The sequence below is a fragment of the Perca flavescens genome, chromosome 4, assembly GCF_004354835.1.
Source record: "Perca flavescens isolate YP-PL-M2 chromosome 4, PFLA_1.0, whole genome shotgun sequence".
NCBI lineage: Eukaryota > Metazoa > Chordata > Actinopteri > Perciformes > Percidae > Perca > Perca flavescens.
Window position 1 is genome coordinate 7,472,165 of NC_041334.1, and position 18,425 is coordinate 7,490,589.

At 39.0% G+C, this 18,425-nt stretch overlaps 1 protein-coding gene across 1 annotated transcript in view; it reads left to right on the top strand.

The window, feature by feature from the left end:
• Positions 1 to 12,251: 12,251 nt before the first annotated feature.
• plxnb1b (plexin b1b) overlaps positions 12,252 to 18,425 on the top strand; it is a 184,043-nt gene continuing 177,869 nt past the window's right edge. Inside the window, 1 exon segment of the mRNA XM_028576526.1 lies at positions 12,252 to 12,633. The gene's annotated coding sequence lies outside the window, so the exon portion shown is untranslated.

Consider the following 18,425-nt stretch of genomic DNA (forward strand, 5'->3'; position numbering starts at 1 on the left):
AGTTGGACACTTTAAGTAACACTTAATCCAATTAATTTTGAATGTGTTATTTAAAGTATTAAAGTCCAGGAAATTTCAGACCACCTTTATTGTACTCATTCATTAAAACAGACTTTCTCAGATAGTGAGTGCGGTTTTTCCACACAAAATCATATAGAACTTTGTCTATAGTTTTACACATTTGTTGATCTACATATAAAGATAGAGCAGCGTATGTTAATCTTGATATTCCTTCAGCCTTCGAGAGTAGAATCCTGCCTTTTAATGATAAGTCACGTAAAAGCCAAAGGTTGAATTTCTTTCTTGTTTTTTCAACAATAGTAGTGAAATTATTCTTGCATCTTTGGAGTTCATTTTTATCAATGATAAGCCCTAAATAATTAATACTATTCTTCACAGGAATATTAGAGATCACATCAACATCACAATCCTTAAATGCTAGTAATTCACATTTTTTAAGATTTAAACGGAGACCAGAAGCTTTACTAAACACTTCTATTATAGAAATTGCTTGAGGAACCTGGGAGCTGTCTTTTAAAAACAGCGTTGTGTCATCTGCCAGTTGACTTAAAACAATTGTCTTATCAGCGATGGAAATACCCTGTAAATGACTACATTTAATGTGTTCACATAAAAGTTGGGCTGCAGCAAAAAAAAGGTAAGGAGATATAGGGCATCCCTGCCGAATTCCACGTTTGATTTCAAATCTGGGCGAGGACCCATTTTTAAGTTTAAGGGAGCAATTTGCATTATTGTAGAGAGTTTGGATCGCATTACAAAAGAAATCCCCAAAGCCAAACTTCTTAAGTGAATGATAGAGAAAATGATGCTCGACAGTATCAAAAGCCTTGAAAAAGTCTAAGAAAAACACAAAACTGTCATCTGAAATTAAATATGAATAGTCAACTAGATCTAAGACTAGTCTAATGTTGTTGGAGATATGCCTATTGGGCATAAAACCTGATTGTGTTTGATCAATTATAAAGTTTAACACTTTTTTTGTTCTTCTGGCAAAGATCAAGGCCAAAATTTTATAATCATTATTTAAAAGACAAATTGGACGCCAGTTATCAATATAAAGTAAATCCTTGCGTGGTTTAGGGATTAAAGTGATCAAACCTTGAGTCATACTCCAAGGTAAGGTATTGGTCGATAAGCTTTCATTAAATACCTGCAATAAGAAGGGCACCATCTGCTGTGAAAACAATTTATAAAATTCTGACGATAAACCGTCTGTCCCCGGGGACTTGTTGTCTTTTAAAAGTTCCAAACACTCACTGATCTCTGCCAGGGTTAAAGGGAGATCACAAAGATCCCTTTCCGAATTGTCGAGTTGAGGGGTGTTATGTAGAGAGTTGAGGAATATAGAAGCATCATTTTCTGAATATTCTGAAGTATATAGCTTTTTGTAAAATGAAGAGCAAAAATTAGATATTAATTGTTGATTATCAGTTATAGAGTTGTCAATGATTAATTCATTAATGGTATTAACTTTTGCATGGTACTTTTCCAGTTTGAAGAAATATGAAGAATTCTGTTCTCCTTCTAACCACTGCTTCCGAGACCTTATAAAAGCTCCTTCCGCCTTCCTCTTATATATTGTGTCCAGGTTCTCTTGTAAATTAAACATTTCTATTTTTTCCTCCTCTGTTAAAGCATCTGGTGATATTTGAGATAAGACCGATATGCCTGTGATGACTTTTTGTTCCTCTAATTTCCTCATTTTAGCAAGATTGCTGCCAAGCTTCCTAAAATATTTGGCTGATTCATATTTAAATAACCTCCAATTAACATTAAAGGATTTTTCCATCTCAGCTTTGTTGAAAATTTTTTTTATCAACTGTGGGATTTTCTGTTTAGCCTCCTCAACTTTAAGGAGAGCGTTATTTAATTTCCAATAATTGGCTTTGCAACCATCTGAGGGAAATAATTTTATAGAAATGTAAATGGCTTTATGATCACTTAAGGGACCGGGAAGAATGTTAACTGTCACATCTTGTTCTTTAATACTATTTGACACTAGCCAAAAGTCTATACGGGAAAGCCTAGTTTTGTCTTTGTTACTCCAGGTGAAGGATAAAACATCTGGGAATTTAATTCTCCATATGTCAGTTAAGTTATATCTTTCCATGAAAAGCTTAAAGTATGTATATCTACCGGTATCACGCACAGGTGGCCATCTATCAAGCTGGGAATTTAAAGTAACATTAAGGTCTCCTCCAAGCAAAATATGACAGTTTGGAAACTTTGTTAACCAATGTTTGAGTCTATTATCTATGTCAGCAAATAGTTGAATGTTTTCTAGATTAGAGTTGTACCCATATACATTAAAAATAATCAAAAAAAAATTTTTGTAACTAATCACTTGGCAAATATAGTGCCCTTTTAGATTTGTATCTGTGTGTAAAATGTCACCATTATACCTTTGCTTCATCGTTAAGACTCCAGCTGATCTTTCTGAGCAGTGAGAAAACCATAACTCATTACCCCACTAAGTTCTCCAAAAGTTCACATCACTTGAAGTTGAATGAGATTCCTGACAAAACAATAAATCTGTGTTCAGCTGTTTAACAAATAAAAACAACGCTTTACGCTTAGTAATATTTCTTAACCCCCTGGCATTTAAAGAAACAATAGACAATGAAATATTTCAAATAGAAAAGGCTTATTAGATACTAGGAAACAAATATCCTAATAAAGCTATGCCAAGCATCAAGCTGCACCTTAGAGTAATAACGGTTAATTTATTGGTGGAAAAAAAAAAGTGTTGAGTTTCAAAAAAGAAGAGAGACCAGCATATTTCAAATAATAGTCTTTCAAAAAGTTGGTCAAAAGTATATTCTTTAGGAGATATATTATATCCAACAGAAACGTTTTTCAAACAAAACTTATAATAATAAGGCAGTAAAAATAAACCAAGAGCCTGGATACTCACTTTGGCTGAGTGCCAAAAAAATATAAAAGTTAGGTCTTATGCTCATCATTCAGGTGATTTAAAGTCACCGTCAGTAGTCCAGTACTTCAGGTGATTTCCTTCCCATCGACAAAGGCTCGTGCTCCAACAAAGTAAGCAGGCTTTCCCTCACTACGTGCCTTACTCACCAAAGGCCACATCTTCAATCTGGCCTCCTTGACAGGTTGCGGGAGGTCTTCGACAAAGCGGAGCTTTTTTTCACGCATGACAGGGTGATTTTTGGCTGCCTTCCATAGCGCATCTCTGTAGGATCTCTGGGAGAATCGGATGATGATTGCTCTCGGCCGAGAGCTGGCAAGTGTTGGTTTTCCGATACGATGAACGACGTTGATCGCTGCTGGGAGCTTGTTGTTTTCATCTGGCAGAATACTCCGACAAAGCTCTACAACTTTTCCCTTCACATTTTCTGCAGAGTTTTCGGCCACTCCATATAGTTTCAGGTTCCATCTTCTTGAGTAGGTCTCCAGTTCGCACACACAAGTCAGAAGTGCCACCACTTTTTTTGTCTTCCTCTAGAAGACGACCATCAACACTCTACTTTCTGTTGAGTTTCTTTTAATTCACTACAAGCAAAATCTAGAGTTTTCTTCAGCCCTTCGATTTTCAGTGCATTTCCATCAATTTTCTTGGAGTTTTCACTCACCAGCATTTTTATGGAGTCAGCCTGCTCCTTTATAAGCTGAGAGAGGGTAGAGATAACGACGTTATCCTGGGGTATTGAGTTGTGTTTTGTTACATAGAGAGCCTTTTTTGCAGCTGGGGAATCACACGGAGTCACAGGAAGAGGGGGGAAATCTTCTGACATGGAGACTTCTACCGTCGAGATATTGCTAGCCAAGGTTGTGCTAGCATAGTCGTGGCACGAGGCTGTCAGAGCATTACCTGCCTGTACTTCAGGAACGACGTTCTTCTTACTCTTGTTCATTCTTTTTCTATCACGGGATGACATATGGTCGTTTTCCACAAGTACAGACATCAGTCCGACAACTTAAGGATATAGTATTTTTTAAGTTTCCACCAAAATAAAACTTGTGCAGGAGCTCAGCAGTAGCACACTTACGTGGCCGCCATCTTGGTCAGCACCCCTCGGGCTGGATTTTGATACCCGAGTTTCCCAGTTGGTGACGCGTTGTTGACAACTGCTGTTTGATGGAGGCAACTTCGGTTCACTGAACATATTTTAATGACAATAAACTGTTTATTGTGGATAAATGCCTCTTCCAAGAAACATACACAGACATAATATGTTTCAAATTATTCATAAAAAGGCCCACGTATAAAAAAAAAAAAAACACATTATCCGTGTCCTTTCCCGTTGGTTGTCCTGCAGATAACACAAACAAACAACTGTTGATGTGCTGTTTGGATGCTCGCATAAGAAAACAGCAGCAAATCTTTTGTTATTGTGGCCTCCATGTTTTCACACACCTGATGCTCTCGGCTACAGCCGACCGTTGGTGGCAGTAATGCAAAAAGTTGTTATGCCAAACGCCAATATAACAGAAGAAGAAGAGCACGCATCCCGACCATGTGAACGCTACCAGTCGGAAAAACAACGTAACCACGGGGGCGGTGCCTGTTATTCCCAAGGGGGTAAGCTTTGCTTCAGAACTCGAGCCATCTATGGCGCCATTTTGTTGCTAACTGGCCATCACTTCCTGTTAGCATTCCGCTGACCGCCATTTTTTTTTTACGTCACTTGACTGCGAATAACTTTACATCAGAAATGTTTGAAGACTCTATTTGTCCGTTGTTTAGTTCCAAAGAAACACGACAATGTATAAAAGGCTTCATTACCTTGTACCTCACGTTATGGCTCCGTAGCAGACGTTTTTGTAAATATAAGCTAACATAGCATAGTAGAGGAATTACCGTATAGTACAGGAGAAGCTCGCAGGCAGTTTCGACTTACATGAGCTGTTTAGGTTTAATTACTAATGTTAACTAGCATGTTAGTTAGCAATAATTAGCCTGTGCCCATGTTATCTCCTTACATCCACCTACACTCTCTGTATCTGTAAGATTGGGAATGATTGGGATTTCTCTTGGCACAGCTACCAGAAGACTTCCAACTTTCAGACACGTTGCTCACGTCACATTCTCTCAGTTGGAGGCTGTGCAGTAAAGCTGGCCATCACTGGAAAAGTGCTTCTAATAGCCTTCACTGGTCTCCGTCCAGAGCAACGGGGTCTATTGGTCCATTATATACTGTCTATGGTTATTCCGAGGTGGCATGAACGCAGGGTGTTTCTTGCCCACTCAATCAGAGGTTAAGAGTTCTGTGTTCAGCCAGTGGAAAAAAGAAGCACAGAAAAGCCCACCTCTAAAGTCGCCCCATTTCTTCTTCCAGTGCTCTGAAGCAGACCTTTCGATTGTTTTGTGTCCACTCTTTCTATGTGAAAATAGAGATGAGCAGCGGGTCTTCACTAAACTTTGTCTCATCCCCAGACCCAAACGGTGTGGATGAGATACTGCCATATGAGCAGAGCAACAACGTAATGCACAGTAGACTATATGGCAGGTGGTTTTTTTCTTGAAATAGGCCTATTGGGACTTTATTCTTGTATTATTGTGACCCTTTTCTCTCAAAATAAGATGGGATGAGTTATATTTTGAATGTGCACAAAGTTTTGAACATGAGCAGAAACTTGCTGAAACACATCGCTATTAAAGTCCAGGGGTTTATTAATTTAAATGAATTCATATAGGCTATCATTCATATGAATAAGTCCCACATGCAGATTTAAAAAGGTTACTTTCCCAAATAAAAGACACAAAATAGGAGGGAAGAGTTCAATTATATAGGCCTACATGTGTGTTGACTCAGCAGAGATAACATTAAATAAGAAAAGTTGATCTACCGGAGAATAAATATTTGAAAAGAAATACTGCATTATATTCCATTATTTTTTTATATTTTCAATTGTCCCCTGTGTTTTCCTTTACATAAATAAATACATGTCCAGCATAAATTGATGCAGAAAAAGGTAGAAATAGGTGCAGAAAAATTCACCAGAGTGCAGGAAATTAGGTGTTTAATGCACTTTTTTTTCTGGGGGAGGACCCCCAGACCCTCCACATCATATGTCTCCCCATGCACATATATTCAAATACATCCTATGCTTTTGGGTTGGCAGGCCAGCTGTGATTAGGTCAAATGTTTGTGCCATGTCACCAGGGCCTTGAAGTTGCAACCTGTTGGGCCACTAATGCACTTCTCTAACCTCTGTGCTATAGCAATCGCCCATGTTGCCCACCGTTTTTTTCTACCAGCCCACCCTAATATAGCAGTCTAGAATCAGCCCTGGTGCACTGTGACATCACTTTTTATCAAGACGACGTGCAGTGCAGCGGTTAGTGAAAAAACAGAAATGGCATTTGATTGTGACTGGGTGCTACTGTTTTTTTAATGTGAGCAAAGGTGGCACTAAACAGCCCAGAGCAGAGCACACACTGACAGAGGAGGTTATTGAAAGTACGAGTTCACCATCTACTGGACAACACGGATAGTGTCATTAGAGTTAAAATTACTTTATTGTTACAGTATGTCTCAATTAAGAGAGTAAATATATTTGTGTTATGCTCCTCAACATTGCAGCAACTTTAACAATCATTTACACTTTTGGAGAACAAATAAACAAAGAGACAAACTTAGCAGGATATCTTAAAGGTCCCATGACATGGTGCTCTTTGGATGCTTTTATATAGACCTTAGTGTTCTCCTAATACTGAATCTGAAGTCTCTTTCCCGAAAGGCTACATAATTATAATTTCAGACATGGACTGTGAGAAACTTCAAAAATAATTTTATATGGGGTCTTTGTTAGTAAGTTATTCCCAAAAATGTTCTCCAGGGACCTTCGGGAATGGAAGACAGGTTGGAAGGTGTTTGATGTACATCTGAGTCTTTGTATTACAGTAAAGTACATTAAAGCTGAGACTGGAGAGTGTTTGGGTATGTGATAATTAACACACTGGGAGGGGGAGGCTGTCCTCTGACCCAAGCCTACCCACACCTCCCCCAGCCATCAAGCCGGCCTCCCACCCTCCATCCCCCATCCCAGCCAACATGCCCAGCTCTTCTCACAACTCCAAAGACAAGTTGGTTCTCAGAGTGGCTGAGATCTGTGTGTGTGTGTGTGTGTGTGTGTGTGTGTGTGTGTGTGTGTGTGTGTGTGTGTGTGTGTGTGTGTGTGTGTGTGTGAACTTTGGGGATGAATGGCTCAGTGTTTTTTTACAGGGACGTGAATAGACAGACAGGCATGCCTATTCAGACTCTGCTTTTCCACTTTTCAAACTCACTTCTCCGTCACCCTGCAAATGAATACAGGCCTGTGCTGAGAAACATACACACAAACAGCCAAATAGTCCAAGGGGTGCCGAAATACTGGGTATGGTAGTAGTAGTAGTAGTAGATAACTGTATTGTCCCCATGGGGCAGTTGGGTTTGCAGCAAGACATCAGACATATGATACAAACAAATAGTCCTCACATCAGACACTGACAGGCATAACATGAAGAATATACATCACACACTACAATGCACTATACACCCTTGGGTATGATCAGGCCAGCTGGACGACTAGCTTATTTTGAATGATTTAAGGCTTTAATGGCTTGTGGTACGAAAGAGAATTTGGATCTGTTCTTGGTCAGAAGGGGTAGGCAGAAACGACGCATAGATGTGATGCCAGGGGGTGTCACATACAATGTTACTGGCCTTTCTCACCAGTCTGTCTTTGTCAATGTGTTCAATGCTCTGTAGTGTTATCCCAAGTAACTTGCTGGCAGTTAAAACTGTTTTTCTGATTGTCTTTTTCTGAGACTCAGTGGCATTTCCGAACCAGCAGATAATACAGCAAGTTAAAACACTTTCAATAAAAGCAGTATAAAACATTTGGAGCATTTTGTTATTTGTATTAAAAACAAGCAGTTTCTTTAAAAAGTACATTCTTTGCTGTGTCTTAGTTTACAAAAGATCAGTCCAAGAGTCCCATTTAAGCTTGTTGTCCAGTACAATGCCGAGGTATTTGCAGTTTGTAACAGCTACAAATACCTTGGCATTGGTCGTACTATCAACTTCAAAAAAGTCTATTATACCCACATGCTGTACAGTGTTTTTTATTTAGCTTGCTAATAGTATTGCTAATAGTATTAGTAATAGTATTTAGCTTGTTAATAGTGGCTTGAATAGGTAATTCTGACATGTTTTAAATTGTCTCCAACCTGTTATATTAATAGCTCATTTGTGTGTTGTTATTGCACTGGCATAATTCCTACCCTCAAGCTCACCGGTCAGTCAAAAAGTGTGTCCACTAGTGTGTAGGCTACTTCTTTTTCCTTTGGTTTTCTGACAATGGGATTGGAAGTTTCTACTGATTGGATTATTAACTTTACTTCCCCTGCATTAATTTCTCTGGTGTGCGCCAAACCTCTCATCTACTTGCTGATGACGATGAAAACAAGGAGAATCATATGACTCTGAATGCCTTCATAGTCACCTGAACTCATTCCAACTAGACACAGATTTTAGTACTACATGTCAGACAGCACTCTCCGCCACTATCATAAAATGGGGGATTGAAAGAATGTTGGTTATCCCTTCAGTTCCACACACTACGACAGGAAGAACTTACTAAAGACAGTCCCTACAACAAATTCAGGAAAAAGGCTATGCTCTAGTGGTTAAGAACAAAAGAACCATCTCATGTCTTAATCTTTTTAATGAAGTCTTGAAGGCTTAATGCCACAACACATTAAAGGGGTGATAGAATGATTATATAGAGTATTTCACACTGTTCCTTATGGTCTCCTAATGGGGTATGTAACATTGGTTGGGCTGAAAATGGCCTGGTTGATATTTTATTGGCCCTTATGCATCCCTGTGTTTTGGCCCTATTTGTAACAAGAGCTTTTCTTCCAAATATGGTATGCTCGTGAATATTTAGATGAGCTGCGCGCTGATTGGTTGAGCGAATTGCCATACGCAGACATTAGAGATGCACCCTGATTGGTTGAGCGAATCCCCAATACACACACATTAGAGAAGCGACAGAATCTCATATTCCAGACACTGCAATGTTTCATTACCAAATTAACTTCTGAAACTTTTTTATGTGAGAAATCAACTATATAAAGCACAAATATGGGCCGTTTTACCAAAATTTATGGCTAATTGCAAATATGGTAAGACGTATGGTAAGTGTCGGACTTCAGCGGCGGTGCTGCTGCCTTGCCGCCCGGCCTGCCTTCCTTCTCCTCCTGCTGTGAGCTCCGTTAGGCTGGCAGCCCTGACAGAGCTCCAGGGGCCTGCAACTCCCCTCTTCCTGCTAGCTAAATGGCCCGTTGTGTGAGAGTGAGAGCGCGGTCAGCGCGCTTGTTATACCAGCAATCTCTTACCACATGTTACACACAATGCCACGCCACTTAGCTATACAACATATACCTAAATGTCTTATAAAGCTAACAACGGTGTCCGATTTCAAGTTAATATTTGTGAAGTTTAGCTAGGTGTTTCGTTAGCTGCGACTGTCACTTCAATCCTATCTATGTGTAGCTACAAATCACGGATAGTTAGCTTCATTTTTGGTCGTAATTCGAGTATATTTACAGTTTGAATTTTGTCACGCCACTTATACAACATCTAACTAAATGTTTTATAAAGCTAACAACGGTGTCCAATTTCAAGTTAATGAATATTTGTGAGCTGTAAGGGTTTTGTTAGCTGCGACTGTCCTTTCAATCCTATGAGTACAAGATTGCGGCTAGTTAGCTTCATTTTTGGTCGTAATTCGAGTATATTTACAGTTTGAATTTCATCACGCCACTTACACAACATCTAACTAAATGTCTTATAAAGCTAACAACGGTGTCCGATTTCAAGTTAATGAATATTTGTGAGCTGTAAGGGTTTCGTTAGCTGCGACTGTCCCTACAATCCTAGCTATGTGTACAAGATTGCTGCTAATTAGTTTCATTTTTGGTCGTAATTCGAGTATATTTACAGTTTGAATTTCATCACGCCACTTATACAACATCTAACTAAATGTTTTATAAAGCTAACAACGGTTTCCGATTTCAAGTTAATGAATATTTGTGAGCTGTAAGGGTTTCGTTAGCTGCGACTGTCCCTTCAATCCTAGCTGTGTACAAATCACGGATAGTTAGCTTCATTTTCGGTGTAATTCCGAGTATATTTACAGTTTGAATTTTGTCACGCTAGTTATACAACATCTAACTAAATGTCTTATAAAGCTAACAACGGTGTCCGATTTCAAGTTAATGAATGTTTGTGAATTCCAGAGGAATTCTAAGAGGAGGCTAGCTAGCTCCATCCAGCCGCAGGCTCTATCAATGAGACTCGCGGACAAGAGGCGTGTATTTCCCCAATCGTTTGTTTAAATAACTCAACACATTATAATTAAACACATTAAAAGATTAACAGAAACCTGTGGTAAGAGATTGCTGTTGTAACAAGCTCGCTGACCGCGCTCGCACTCACATACACCGGGCATTTAGCTAGCAGGAAGAGGGGAGTTTCAGGCCCTGGAGCATCTTGAGCTTCTATGTATGTCCTATTTACCCACCGAACTGTCGTTATTCAACTATGACAGAGTGAAATCAGTTTTGCATTCTATCACCCCTTTAAACATCTTATTACAGTACAGTAACACACTGTTGTATTCTTGTCATTTGTCACCTATCTGTATGATATATACGGTATACACATTTGAAAATCTATTGATACATATTAAAATATTCGGTTACTTTAATCTACTAGTATAATCTCTCTGCCCTGTCAGTAAGAATCTAATCCAGAGATATCTGCAATCTAGAATTTATTGTATTTTAAGCAAATTAGAGCTTTATAATATGAAGATTTACCAATACTGCGCCAGCATATGTTCAATACATTCAGATGCATCATATACAATAATAAACATAACAAATAGTACTTTATATTGTATAAATAAATATATATGATCTCATAGTCTTTAGAAATGATTATCATTTAACATTGATAATATACTGTATTGTAAGAGCAGAGTATACCCCACTGTTGTTGTCTAGCCTTTGAACTAGGAGGTGGCATGGTGGGTGATCTTTGAAGTGTGTGTGTAGCTTATCTATCTTCAGTCCTCATTACAGGATATTTAGGAGAGAGGGTAGATAAAAGGCTTCTTTTCACTACAGGGGACAAAGATACAGAGGGAGAAAGACCCTCCTTAAAGATGACATGAGTGTTCAGCAGGTTTTGTGATCTCTGTGTGGTCTCTATTGGTATGCATCTGATGTCTCAGAGTGTTACATGTCCTGTAAATGGAGGAGCAGATAAGGACTGACCCCTGGACAACTTCATGAAGCATAGGAAACATTTACAGCTTAAATTCCAGTCATACCAGCTTAATGCTTAATTGCATGCTGCATTATAGCGGATGATTGGTGCTTGTTTGAAAATAGCATTTTATAGGCCTAGAGTATTTATTCATCTCTTTCATTTCCTTGCATTAGCTGACTTAACAGTACATAAAGCTTGGAAACTCAACAAGTAGTGGTATTAAAAATGGGGTCATACATCCCCAGAGCCGCTTGAGAGAGAAGAGTGTAATGTAATACTAACATCATAGCTTTCACCCTTTCAACCAGTCATAGAAAACTGTAAGCCTGTGTATTTAAATAGAGGTCTGTAAAGAGACAAACTTTGGGAATCAAACGGGATCAAATCATAATAGGTGGATGGGATCAGGATGGAATGCATGTCTCCAGTTGACCAAAAGGGGTCTGCCATGTACCAGCCATTTCTCCAGCAGCTAATGCTGCCTTGACATGCTGGGGGAAATATTGGACTTACGATACATCGCAGCATACACAGAAAACACCACAGTGGAAGCTTAAATATCACATGACAGGATTTCAGTTAATGCTCATGTTTATCAAGCTGAACAGTCAGGGATCCTTCATAACGTATAGTCTAAGTGATGTGACCGCTAAAAGAAAAACTTAGTTTGGTACACATATGTTTCCTTCCAAACTTCAGCAAAGTGTTGCAATGTCGTTGTGGTTTGGGAGGCACTCGATTAAGAACCACTGCGTCGACTGAAAACAGAGCAGTGGTGTAACACTGCCGTTTTTAAGCAGCCATTAATGCATCATAGGACTTTCTAGCATATTTTCTTTCGAAAATACGAGGAGCACTTGAAGGCAGCATGATATATTCCCCTTTGCCAAACCCCTTTTTATGCTTGTGGAGAGCTGGCCGCTGAGCGCAGTACAAAACCATTCCCACCACTACTTACCCCGCCGGCTACATGTGGGGGGGGAGAAACCTGCTGAGTAAAACCAAGCAAAGAAAAGAAACTAAATTAAGCATTACTTTTTACTGCATGGAATAACTCCACTGATTTTTCCCCACTGAGGCGTTAGGAGTGTAAACTAGTAAAAGTTGAATGCCCGAGAGCACATTTACAAGTCCGGACTGAACGACAATGGAATTTGTGATCTCGTAACCACGAGAAATAACGTTATCTGTCTGCGTATACAAGCGCCGGTTGCAGACAAATTGGATTACGTTACTCTCATTGAAAACCTTCCTGCTTCGCTGAAAAAAGGAGTAAACCAGCGTTTTGAGCAAGTGACTGAAGATTTGTACACAGGGCAAGGTGAGTGGCAGTCTGGGCCGTGTAGTCCTATTTTACTCAACACGATCTACTCTTCTTTATCTAATTTAAAATTACAACTGCGTATGTTTTCCCACGTGTTTCCCTCTCAATGACCGAGCCTCTGTCATGTGAAGACTCAAGAGCAATAGCCTACCAATGACGTCGTAACGTTATTTTTAAAAACGTTTCAGTATTCACTAGTTATGCCCACTTTGTTTTCATTCAGGCTCAATCAAAAACTGGTCCACAGTGTGCTTCACTTGAGTTAGCTAAAACTTATCCAATACACATCCTCTAGGCGGCGGCGCTCCAAGGCACCAGTTATCTATCACTAATAGTAATGTTCATTATGCTATATGAGCTGTGACCTCCATTTAACGGTGTTTAAATGCCAAGTGATTAAACAACACTGGCATGGACTGATAGTGCCACATAATTTACAGGCACAACAACACAACCGCTCAGACAGCAGCCAACGTTAGCCAACCCCTGGGTCATCATCACTACGATGGACCATTTCACATGGACGTTACCTCCCTGGCCTAAACACGTTTCATTTTACATTAAAGTGTTCAGATTTAGTCGCTATAACATCCATCATGATTAGGTATTAAGGTAAAGGAGGATTGGGTCATTTCAACCAGATACAAAAAAAGCATTTTATTGTAGCCTTATATCTTTTCTTTATCATATGTGTCGAATTTACCAGAGAAGCCTCAAACAGGGAACCTGAACATACAGTACGTGTGCATTTTACAGCACAATGTGCAGAAAATCAATTGACAAATAAAATTATGCTTCAAATAACTTTTTAAGCCTAATTGCATCTTAAAATTATCATTCATTTAGCAAGACTTATGAGTTTTGCAATTATTATAATTAACATTTTTGCGATTAAAGGTTATTGTTCTTTCAGCACAGCATTAGCTACAAATAATTGTCCCATTCATAAAAATGTGACTGCATGAACTGCAAATGAAGGTAGTGCAAGTTAATATAAGCAATCATAAATGAGCACGAGATTCATGCTGTTGCTGATAATGCAACTCTTTATGATCAAAGGTCCGATGCAGGTCTTCATGTTATTTTCTTAACACAGTAACTTGTGTGATATTACACTTAGTTTCAAGTGGTATGGCTGACAGTCCATTACAAAGGCTGCCAGTAGAGTGTGCCTGACCTTTGTGTTATTGTGTTCCATGGGTGATGGTCTCCTCTCATAGTTTAGTGCCTTCTTAAACCATGTCCATCTGCTCCTATTGCCTCATTACAGAATTGGTGGCTTAGTATAAGCCAGGAAATTAGATGGAATATCCTCTCCTAATGATGAAGATTGCTCATTTATTTATTTCAGATTGTTGGTAGCATTGGAAAAACGAGGGTGTGCCCAGAATATTGTGCCTGCTATGGCGTGCTGACATGATTGTCTGCACTTCTAAATAAAAACTCATATTTTAGGTTTTTCAAAAAAGAATTTAGTTTCCTGTGATAAAACAACACTTAAAAAAAATTCAACTCTGAACATGTAATCCCTAAAAATATTTGTTTAAACAGACCAACACATTTTGGGGATTAAGTTACTTTTAACGGCAGTAGAGAGATGTAGCTGCACTAAAATAGGTCATTTGGAGCGTTGTAACATAGCTAATTTTGTGTTGGACCCAAATCAAATTATCCCCAGTTTTCAAGTTCTAAAATAAAGATAGACAAAGTCTGCAGCTACTGAAAAATAGTCATGTGTGACAAGTTTTACATTGCTTTCTCAAGTTAAAGGTTGTGGTTTGTCTCAAATTATGAGTGTATGCAATTAGGAAGGATTTTTAAGTGGATCACATTTTATAGCTCCTGAAGTGAACTAGTAGCCAGTTCAGTCTTGTACTTGTACCTGGATAAAATCAGACATCAGCACCTAAAGCTGTCTGGACTTGTAAAATGACCTTTGGCCTTCTGTATAAATGCCGTCATTATGGTGTGCATATTTGACCTTTTTTAAGCCTTGAGCTGTGGTGACCTGAGATTGAAAAAAGTGTTTTTCCCCAGATCAATGTAGAGGACTATTTGTTTTTTCCATCATTTCAGTTTGGAAACGTTCATAAATAAAACCTAAATTTCAAACGGTAATTTCAAGGCAAATGATAAAGTAATGAATAATTTCAGGGCCTTCTTTTGTATCTGTGGAATAACACATGAGTAATAAAGACAAACTTAAATAGCCCCGCTTTTTGGGGATTTTCCTTGTCTGTTAGTGTGTTATATAGTTTTTTGTGTTTGCGAAAGATGTATAAATTACAAAAAAACAAATGGAGCTTTTCTGTCCTACAGACAGCACTTTCTTAACTGCCTAAAATGGCTCACCCACATTCCTGTTTGAAATTCCTCAATTAATTATGTCATTGATTGAGAAAGCTAGCCCAGTTTTTCATATGTGCTGCCCATAGGTGCTGCCTGAGCAACATAGCCCGCCGGTAGGCTTGTTTGAATTTGGTTGACCAATTAGATAGAGCTGGGCGATATGGAGAAAATCAAATATCACAATATTTTTTTACCAAATACCTGTATCGATATTGTGACGATATTATAGGGTTGACAATTGGTGCTTTCAAAAAATATGCACACAATGAGATTATGTTGATATAATAACTATGTGGGTAAAGGCAAATAATAGAACAGCAAGAACAGTCTGGTGTTTTCAGCAAATGAAAAATCACTCTACTGTAACGCAGCCTTTAAAACCAGGAAAAGACAACACTGTCGTATCAGGATATTACGATATCCAAAATTTAAGATGATATCTAGCCTCATATACCGATATAATATCGATATATTGCCCAGCCCTCTGACCAATCCCAGCAGAGTGGGCCAGCTGACCAATCGGAGCAGACTAGGCTTTTCATGAAGGCGGGCCAAGAGCTCAGACAAAGTGTTTCAGAAAAAGTAGCTGCAGCAATGGGCAGTATAAGAAACTTGTGTTTTGTGAACATCAAGCATGTAAACTTATTCTAGTAGACCCCTAGAGGACAAATATTATGCTGAACAGAACTATAATAGGGGCTCTTTAAGGCAAAGACTTAAATAATTTGATGACTAATGATTTCTCAATATTAAACAGAAAAAAGGTATTGCATGGAATTAATTTTACTAGACTAATAAGTAGCAGCCAACTTTACAGATGTCAGCATTTACAGACAGGATTTGTAGAAGTCAGTGCCTCTCTAATAAACAAGATTAACCTCACAAATTCTGTCACAGACCTGCCAAAGGTCAAAATGTGCAGGGGGAAGGGTTTTGACTGCTCTTGTTTTCTGTGTCTGCAGTGTTTCCCACAGATTGAGAATTTACTTGTGGTGGGTGGTGCAGGATGTGATGGCACGGCGTGTGATGGCTGGGTTCAGTAATCAACTAACAAAGGTTTATAAACTATTTATTGAAAACAATGACATAACATTAACAGATAATTTAGAAATAAATAACTATTGTACATGTTAAACAAATTAGACTTGAAGATGATACAGATGAAGTGTAGCCTTTGATGTGCTTTGTAAATTAAACGTGGTTGGTTTGTCAAATAAATTTTATGGTTCATTAGATAAAATACCGGATTACCCGAAGCCAAAATGCTATATGTACCAAACTTAACCTTAAAGTTATGATCCTTACAGAAAGTTGCATGTTATTATAAAATTTAATTTATTTGGTTTGTTAGCTCCGGTTAACTCCATTATAAAGATATGCTTGAGCGGAGACTGCCGCAGAGAGGCTGAACAGCCAGACTCTGATAAATTACATTTGGGGCACCACAAGCAGCGTGCTGTTATAGAGGATCTAGCTGCTACTACTAACGTGAAACATGGATTTTATCTACCTGGGCGGGGCGCCAAAGTAGAAAACACTGTGGGGAACAAAGTGGGAAACACTGGCAGTTGGAGGGATTGCCCGGAGCATAGTGTCAAAATCTTTCATTGCACCTGCTTCAAACGAAACTCAAAAGTCAACCGTTCTCATCAGCTGAAGTGAGGGCGTGAAGGCAAACGTCTAAGAGGATAAGGGAACACTCCCGTGATTTGTCTTGCTAAGCATCCCTTGTTTCATTGATGCTGTTATTCTGGTAACCGAACAGCTGGGGAGACATCGAGGATGGACTGAGGGTTTGATAAACTGGCTGGGGATGATCATTGGCTTGGGCGTTGATTAACTATCTGAACATTGCCGCCAGGCTAGAGCTGTCAGTGCATGTGCAAAGTCTGATGTGAAATAAAGAATAGTAAGGTACGGGTAATGCCGCTCCTCCTTCTGTGGTAAACATACTCCTGACTCTATTATGAAGAGGAAAAATCCACCTATGGATCCTCTTGAAGTAGCTTCAGTGTGTGTCTCATAAAATGCTTGTCAGATCATTAAACAGTGTCTGAAACTCTTCTGATGCACCCTTCTGATGTCATAATTGGGGGGCTGCAGATGTAAATTTTTCTAACTTTCTGAAACAATCTGACAAACATGTCTAGTGTACACATCAAATGGCCAGATGTGTATAGGTATGAAAGGATGGAACGCTCTCAAACATCATTGTCATTCTTCACTTAATTACTTCTGTCACTTTTTGTGCGAACCAAGTGCAACACCATGAATGCTTTGGTGGGGAGACTGTTTGGCTTATCCCATCTTGAGCAGTTATGGGGTCTTGCCCCTCTCACTGACGGTAAGCTATTTGCCACACCTTCAAGTGTGGACATTTGTAGTGTTTTGGAAGACACTTTGTACAAACTAGTTTGATCTACTTTTCAAGCACACCCCAGCCTTTACACTGTGGTATCTTTGAATCTCAATTCATTACACTAGCTTCTATCTAAAGGATTAATATGGACCAGAAACTACCAGGTGAAGTCAGCCGACAGGAAATCTACATAGTGAATATTCTCTGCAACCAGTTTGTATCTTGCCCGTTGAAAAACACGATTACCCCAAAGGGTATCAAAATACTTGTTATTTGGAAGGCAGATGAGACTTGCCATGTGAACGCACTGCTTGCCCAGCAAGGGTCAAGGGCTCCTCCACTCCCATGGCCAGATTAAATACTCAATTTAATTATTTCACTGGGCATTAAGTCAGTAACCTTATCAGAGTGGTCTGTTTAATGGGGCTGTGTGAGCCAACAGATGCACCAAGATTAGGGACAATATGCTGGTTGGTACAAACTTGGAGCAGAGGGATAAAAGACGGGCACGGAATCTGATATGCGTCGCCCCTCCTCCTAGGGGTGAAACGATTAGGGATGTCACAAAACCAAAAATCTAGTAGTCGGTAACGATACCATCAAAAGTACACGATACTCTAGGGCTGGGCAATATATCGATATTATATAGATATCGATATGAGGCTAGATATTGTCTTAAATTTTGGATATTGTAATATCCTGATACGACACGTGTTGTCTTTTCCTGGTTTTAAAGGCTGCATTACAGTAGAGTGATGTAATTTTCTGAACACACCAGACTAGCTGTTCTATTATTTGCCTTTACTGACATAGTTATTATATCAACATAAAAATAACGTGAAAATAGGCATGTGACCCGTTTCAACTCGGAATCGAGAATCGATAAGAAACGGAATCGAAAGTAAGAATCTGAATTGGAATCAGATTTGTTAAAATCCAAACAATGCCCAACCCTAGACTTGAGTGGCTGTAGACGGATTTGGATTTACTTAGATCTTTCTGCATATTTCTTATGGTAAACATTACAACTATAAGCTCCAAGCTTGACAGGAAGAAGCTTCGGTCTTTTTGTGTCAATAAT